Raw genomic sequence first — 8,458 nt, forward strand, 5'->3', positions numbered from 1 at the left:
TGTATGCTGTAATATTAAATATATTCAAAGTTACATAATTTGTATGTTTTTCCTATCATGTAACAAATGTTCCCTATGTGATAGATGCATTATATCTTAATAATGTCAAAACAATTAAAGATATACGGATTATTATTTTCGGAAAAGTTATAACACATTGCTATTAACTATGTGTGTCAGTAAAAGTTTAAAAAATCCTGACAGTTTTTTATTGATCCTGCAAAATAAGTGTTTAGGGAACATTTGTAACTTAAAGTAAGGGTTAGTGTTATGAATATAATTGATATATAGAATTGTTAAGAAGTGTAAATGTTTACATTCCATTTTTCATGGACTGTCTGAAAGTTTCAGTTCTATATTCGGTTTGGAAACCGTTTTTTTTTCTATATGTGTATATGAAAGATATACATCTATACAATATCTTCAATATTAAAGAAAAACGCATTATTATTTTTGGCATTGTGAAAGCACATTGGTATTACCTATGTGTATCTTTAAAAGTTTAAAATTCTTAAAGGTTCTTTACTGATCTTGCAAAATAAGCTTTTAGGGAACATTTGTAACTTTGCTCTGGAACCCCGGTTTTAGCTGTCCACTCCTGCTCTCCAGCAGCCTCAGGTCAGTCCTGCTTAAGGTCGACGTGATCCGGCTGAGGGATTTGTTGGATTTTAACAGGGGACAGTGGGTTGGTGCCGACAGCCTGGCTGCCAGGCTGGGTATGAGGTCACTGAGAGTCGTAACCAGATTTCTCTGGGCAGTACAGAACGCCCTTCCCATAGGCGCTGTGGAGCGGCTTTTCCAGGCTCTCACGCAGCACTGCTGGCCCAAGGACCCTGACACCGTCTTTCCCCTTGTTTGTCTGTGTCTCTCAGTCCCCCCTAGCTCATCAGGCCGCCTTCTGTCACCTCACAGTCTCTGTAGTGTGTCTGTCTCCACAGCTCAGCGTCAGCAGCTCTATCAGCTCAGTGTGAGGGAGCTGCACCATCAGCAGCTGCAGCCCCTCCCTGAGACCCCCTGGAGGGAGCACCTGGCTCTGGGGGAAGATGCCTGCCCGGCCTGGAGGAGCCTGAACAAGCCCCCGCTTCTGCATGGCTTCTGCATGGCGTCATCGCAACAAACTCTATTGCACATACACTGGACCCCAGAGTGAGCGACACCTGCCCCTACTGCGGGGAGATAGAGACACTTTTTCACTGTTTCTGCCACTGCCCTAGATTAGAGCTGCTGTTCACTGCACTGGAGAGCCTGTTCAAGCAGCTGGGCCTCCTTATCTCACGCACTGTGTTTATTTTGGGAGTCCAGTACAAGCAGCGCCACAGACATGTTTGTCAGTTAGCAAACTTTCTAGTGGGGCAGGCTAAGCTGGCTATCCTGAGCAGTAGGAGAAGTCAGACTGAACGCGGCAGCAACAGTGTGCACTCTCCCTCTTCAGGTCTCTTGTAAGCTCCAGAGTGCGACTGGATTACAATTTCTACAGCCTGACGGGAGACCTGGACACTTTTCTGCAGATGTGGGGGGTCGGGGCTGCCCTCTGTGCCATTGACTTTGGACATTTAAACCAACTGGTTTAATTCACTTGAATATTTTACTGGTAGCACGTGTGTAGTGGTTATTATTGAGGGTTTTTAGAATAGGCTGTGTTTTTTTAATGTTTTTTAGGTGTTTCTAGTTTGTTTTAAATGTTTTGTTAGTATTTCTTTAGTAAAATAAACATGTTAATATTCAAAAAATCTCTCTCTCTCTCTGTGTCTCTCACACACACACACACACACACACATAGACAAACCCAGCAAGACACACAGAGCCAGCCATCTCAGCGATGACATCACGAACCTCTCTCTGAGCTGACTGTTATGACATCACAGAGCACGTGCATTCCGTTGCTTGCCGTCTGTCAACCACTCAGTCACTGCCAGCCAGACTGCCTGGCTGGCTGGATGGGGGGGCTGTTTGCTGCTGCTGCGTACCTTAGCAAGCTTATTTGCTTGACCGGCCTTCCTCCTCCTCGGCCCACATGCCCACCTATCTGCTGTTCACCTGGATCACAGCTCCGCCCCAACAAGGCAGAGCCTCTCAAGAATGGTACAAACTCATCCACATTCCCATCCATGGAAAGCTTTAACAAAAGGCAAAAGCGTTATAAGTAATGCAGAGGAACCCGAGTCCAAGACGCTTCTGACCAGCCATACATATTTGTGTGTATTAAAGATCACATTTTATTACATTTTGTTTTTCTGTACTTTATTACATCTTATTGTGATTTATAATGATATTGTTTATTGCTTTGACAATACAAATGCAATAAATTGAGAGAGAGAGAGAGAGAGAGAGAGAGAGAGAGAGTGCTAGGGCACATCTGTAACATAAACTAGGGAACATTCGTCACATGCTTAGGGAACATTCATATCATACAGGGAACATTTGTAAAACGAATTAGGGAACCTTTGTGACATACTAAAAGGACATATACTGGTAAGTTGTTGGGCACATTTGAAACAACAAAAATGGCATTTGGTTATTTATTAGGGACATTTATACCAGTCTGAGCAAATATCTATGCATATTCCAATGTTTGCTGCAGGACTTACAGATTGAGTGAGGGGGTCAATATGTTTGATTCAGAACTAACCACTGCTTCCTCAATTTTGTTTTAAACATAATTTAAAAGAAAAGTGGGCTATACATTGGTCTGGAAAAATGCAGCAATGGTCCCTAAAGCAATTCTTTTAGTTTTTTGACACAATTCCTTAAACCCATTTTCTGTAAAATATGTTATCAACATGCATTAATATATCATCCAAACTACAATAAAACTAATAATGAAAATGTTCATATTATTATATTCTAAGGGTTCTAGTCTATTGTGTATTGTATTTATTATCAGGCCCTTCTCTTATGTTTTACAGTTGTTATTATTATTCTGTACAATACAGGGATTAAATTAAGCATTTTAACCACAAAGTATTGGCTACAGTTATGATGCCTACTTCACTGTTCATATGCATACAGTTTCTGAGGTCTGGACCACTGCACAGTAGTCCCTGGAGTTGTAGTCCAGACCACTGCAAAATTCGTGCTGAAGTGATCTGGATCACCACGCAATGGCCCAAGGACCACTGCAAACTTGGATTTCAATGTTTTTGTGTAATCCATGTTGCAATAGCACCTACCATGTTCCTTTGTGGTGAGCTGGTTAATTCTGTTCTTTAACATCGAAGAGAAAAATTAACATGAATAAACTTACTGTTGAAGATTATTATTTCATTATTTTTATTTCTTGGCAGACGCCCTTATCCAGGGCGACTTACAACATAAGTGCAAAAATACAGAGAAGTACAAGGCATCAATCATTACAAATTCAACTTAGCAAAAAAATATCGCAATTCAAAATACATTTTAAAAATTCCAATTACAATTTACACAAGTACAGTAAAAGACTTCCTACATCCTGGACGGTGAAAGCTAAGTGCTGTCAAGATGTAGGGTTACAGACTAGGGCTACAGGAAAGGGAGCAAGGAGGAAAACATTCAAGAACGAGAGGAGCATAATAAGCTGAAGTGCTATCTAGCAGGGATAGAGGACTAATATTACAAGTGCGGTCGGAAGAGATGCGTCTTGAGTAAGCGCCGGAATGAGGTCAAGGACTCTGCTGTTTTGACTTTGGTGGGCAGGTCATTCCACCACCGATGTCAAAACAGCAGAGTCCTTGACCTCATTCCGGCACTTGTGTAACCCTTGTGTCAGATGTAACCCTTACCCAGTGGCTAACCCTAACTCTATGTTACAAATGTTCCCTAAACACTTATTTTGCAAGATCAATAAAGAACCTTTAGGAATTTTAAGCTTTTAAAGATACACATAGGTAATACCAATGTGCTTTAACAATGCCAAAATTAATAATGCGTTTATCTTTAATAGTGAAGATATTGTATAGATGTATATCTTTCATATACACAAATAGAAAAAAAACGGTTTCCAAACTGAATATAGAACTGAAACTTTCAGACAGTCCATGAAAAATGGAATGTAAACATTTACACTTCTTAACAATTCTATATATCAATTATATTCATAACACTAACCCTTACTTTAAGTTACAAATGTTCCCTAAACACTTATTTTGCAGGATCAATAAAAAACTGTCAGGATTTTTTAAACTTTTACTGACACACATAGTTAATAGCAATGTGTTATAACTTTTCCAAAAATAATAATCCGTATATCTTTAATTGTTTTGACATTATTAAGATATAATGCATCTTTCACATAGGGAACATTTGTTACATGATAGGAAAAACATACAAATGATGTAATTTTGAATATATTTAATGTTACAGCATACAATTTGTCAGGCTTCATAATAATGGAATTTATGACATACTCTGTAAAAATCAAGCAAATAGCATTTGTTGTTCATGAGAAAAAATATATATAATCAATGCTATCAGACTTTAGCACGTGGTGAATGAACACACATACGATTATACAACATTTGTTACAGCTTCGCAAGACCTAATTTTAAATGTTGTTGGTGAATTAGATAATTAGTGAGGACCCTCTATTTGCAATTGATTCCCTGTATTATTGCTAAAATAAAGTTTTACTGACATTTTACTGACACTACAACTGCATAGGACACATCTGTAACATGAACGCTACTGAATGGCACATACATTGAAAACTACGGAGAATTGAGACTTATCCAATTTACACTTCATAAATCATCTTAAAACGTTTCCAACCAAGGCAAAATCAACTTGAAATACGTTCATTCACATTTTTGGTAAACAAAAAGAGAGATTGTTACATATGTTCCCTATGATGCATCTACAGAGCGAGAGAGAGAGAGATAGACAGACGGACAGACAGACAGACAGACAGGCAGACAGACACTAACACAGCCACCAACACTCCCACTCACACACACACACACACACACACACACACACACACACACACACACATACACACACACACACACACACACACACACACACTATCTCTCTCTCTCTCTCTCTCTCTCTCTCTCTCTCTCTATCTCTCTCTCTTTCTCTCTCCCAAAATTCAAATTCAAATTCAACATGCTTTATTGGCATGAACAAAAAGAAGTATTGCCAAAGCAATGGTGACAAACAACAGTTTTGAACATTTATATGTACATTTGCATACATAAATACACAATATGTATGTTAAAAACAGGTAACTGATTAATTTCAATTAATTAAATTCAATCATAGTTCAGAGAGACAAAAAACTGATATTGATAGTAATAATTGGGTGTAGCATAGGTGTCATTGCCTGTGTCCAGGGGTGTCCCCTGTGTGAGTGGACTGAGTGTCCACTGTGTCCCTCAGGCTGTGGCAGGCAGCTGTATACTGGGCTGCCAGTAATATGCAGCTGGTCTCCTCTCCCAGAAGGACTGGCACTTTCTCCGAGTCTGGCAGGTCTGGAAATTTCTTATAGAGATCTGCTATTTTGGGGAAATATGTTGCTCATAAATGTTTATATTTTTCACATTTTAGAATAAAGTGCAGCTCTGTCTCGACCTCTCGGCGTTGGCAGTGGGGACACAGCCTGTCCTCTCTGGGCAGCCAGGTCTGCCTGTGTCGGCCCGTCTCGATGGCCAGGCTGTGCTCACTGAGCCTGTATTTGGTCAGGATCCTTTTGTGTTTTTCGTTCGTTATTAATTTTAGGTTTTCTGACAATGTGTAGTGTCTTTTTAGGGCCCGATAGCACTGCAGTTTACTTTGTGCTTGTGTGTGTGTTTCCCAATGGGTGATGTAGTTTTCTTTGTGCTGTGTGATAATTTGGTTGACTCTGATTGTGTGCATGTGTGTGTTGCTGTCCTGAGGCTGGCCGGTGTCGGTGTGTGTCTGCGCAGTGAGCCTGCGGACCAGCTGGCTGAGGGGGCTCCTCTCTGGGTTCAGCTCTTGGCATTGCAGGGCCTTGTGGTGGTAGGAGTGTGTGTCGCTGTTTATTAGATGGAGCCAGAATTTAATTGCCCTTTTGTGTATGTTGATTAATAATGGGTATTGGCCTAATTCTGCCCTGCATGCGTTGTTCGGTGTTTTCCTTTGCACCTGTAGGATATTTTTGCAGAACTCTGCATGCAAGGTTTCTTTTGGGTGTGTGTCCCATTGAGCAAACTCCTGCCCTGTGAGGGGACCCCACACCTCACTGCCATAGAGAGCAATGGGCAGGATTATGGATTCAAATATTTTTAGCCAGATTTGTACAGGTATTTTTATGCAAATGTATCTCTTTATGGAATAGAAGGCCCTGCGCGCTTTCTCTCTCAGTGTCTTCACCGCCGTGTTGAAGCTTCCTGTTGAGCTGAGTGTGAGGCCTAGGTATGTGTAGTGGGTGCAGTGTTCGATGGTGCTGTTTGCTAAAGTGACGTGGTACCAAGTTCCCTGAGGCCTGGCCTTTTTCTGGAATATCATGGTATTTGTCTTTTTCATGTTTACTGCCAGGGCCCAGGTCTGACAGTACTGCTCCAGCAGTGCCAGGTTCTGCTGGAGCCCCTGCTCTGTGGGCCACAGCAGCACCAGGTCATCTGCGTTGAGCAGGAACTTGACTTCTGTGTCATGTAGAGTGAGGCCGGGGGCTGCAGATTGCTGCAGCATTGTGGCCAATTCGTTGATGTAAATATTGAATAGCGTTGGGCTCAGACTGCAGCCCTGCCTCACCCCACGCCTCTGAGTGAAGAACTCTGTTCTTTTATTGCCAATTTTAACTCCGCACTCGTTTCCTGTATACATTGATTTGATGATGTCATATGTTTTACCCCCTACACCACTTTGGAGAAGTTTGTAAAATAAACCTTCGTGCCAGAATGAATCAAATGCTTTTTTTAAATCTATGAAATATGCAAATATTGTATGCCCGCAGACTTTCCTGGGCAGCAGGGCGCGCAGCTTCTCCTGCAACTCCTGCTCAGTAATAGTTGAGTCCAGGGGATTCTGGGTGTCTTTAAATGCCAATTCCATTCTTTTTAGTTTCACACTGATGTCATGCTGAGCTGATTTCTCAGTGTGGTGAATGTTTTCATAAAGTTTTTCAAAATGGTTTTTCCAAATATCTCAATTTTGAATGGCCAATTCTTCAGGTTTTAATTTATTACATTTTTTCCAGTTTTCCCAGAATCTATTTGTGTTAATAGACTCTTCGATTATTGTCAGTTGCTTTCGAGTGTGTTGTTCTTTTTGATCTAAGTGTTCCTTCGTTCCTCAGTTCCTTCCTTATTGTATTGCACTCCTTGTCAAACCAATTCTCCTCTTTGTATTTTGCTGGGATGTTCTTTTCAATTTTCAATTTTGACTGTAAAGCTGCTTTTTCAAATATATGTTTTAAGTATTTTATAGCCAGATGTATTACTTCTTTACTATGTTGATTTGGGGTGACCAGAAAGGTGTGTATTAGTGATTGGATGTCTTGATTGCCAGTTGCTTTCTGGTACTCTTCTGTGCTGTCTGGAGCCCATCTGTAGGAGTGTCTGAGGCTGTACAGCTTGCTGGGCTGTGTGTGAGCGCTGCTGCTGTGCTCTGTCCTCTTCAGGAACACAGTGATTTGGCTGTGGTCTGATAGAGGTGAATGCACTGAGAGAGAAGGGGTCTAGGTCTGTGATGGCATAGTCTACCGTGCTGCTGCCAAGAGCTGAGCTGTAGGTGTATCTTCCCAGAGAGTCTCCCCGGATCCTGCCATTCACGATATACAGGCCCAGTCCCTGACAGAGCTGCAGTAATTTTTGCCCGTTTTTTTTAACTCCCCTGTCGTGGCTGTGTCTGAGGGAGCTGATGGGGGTGTTTAAGGGGGTGTGGCCGAATATGTGGCTGTCTCCCTGTGTGCTGGTGAAGTCAGGCAGGCTGCCTGTCCGGGCGTTCAGGTCCCCACAGATCAGCACACTTCCCTGGACCTGGAAGTGGCAGACCTCAGTCTGGAGGTTGGGGAAGATCTCCTCATTGTGATATGGGGATTCTGAGGGGGGAACATACACGGCACACAGGAACACATCGGTTTGTGTAGAAATGATTTCTTTGCTTATTTTAAGCCATATGTGTGACTCTGCTGTTTTGATGGGCTGTATGGAGTCACTGAGCTCGGCTTTGTACCAGATTATTATGCCCCCGGAGTCCCTGCCGTGTCTGACGGAGGGCTTCTTCAGGGAGGGCACTATGACCTCTCTGTAGCCTGAGGGACAGTGACTGGACACGTCTGCCCGACACCATGTCTCTTGCAAGATGATGACATCCTTGTCTCTCACTCTCTCTCTGAACTCCAGGTCTGTGTTCTTCAGCCCGAATACTGAGGAGCCCAGGCCCTGGATGTTCCACATGGTGATAGATAGGGATCGCATTTCTTTCTACTCTAATTAAGCAATTTATATACTCCTTTGGAATGAGATATATCTGGAAATGTGTGAGGTTGAAAGGTAACAAATAAATAAATAGTAATACT

The 8,458-nt window shown here is 41.9% G+C and overlaps 1 non-coding gene across 1 annotated transcript; it reads right to left on the bottom strand.

The window, feature by feature from the left end:
* Positions 1-2,051: 2,051 nt before the first annotated feature.
* On the bottom strand, positions 2,052-2,166 carry LOC136752076 (U5 spliceosomal RNA). Its single transcript, XR_010817245.1, has one exon. It is a non-coding gene; the product is annotated as a U5 spliceosomal RNA (small nuclear RNA).
* Between the last annotated feature and the right edge of the window lie 6,292 nt (positions 2,167-8,458).

This window comes from Amia ocellicauda, chromosome 6, assembly GCF_036373705.1.
Source record: "Amia ocellicauda isolate fAmiCal2 chromosome 6, fAmiCal2.hap1, whole genome shotgun sequence".
Taxonomy (NCBI): Eukaryota; Metazoa; Chordata; class Actinopteri; order Amiiformes; family Amiidae; genus Amia; species Amia ocellicauda.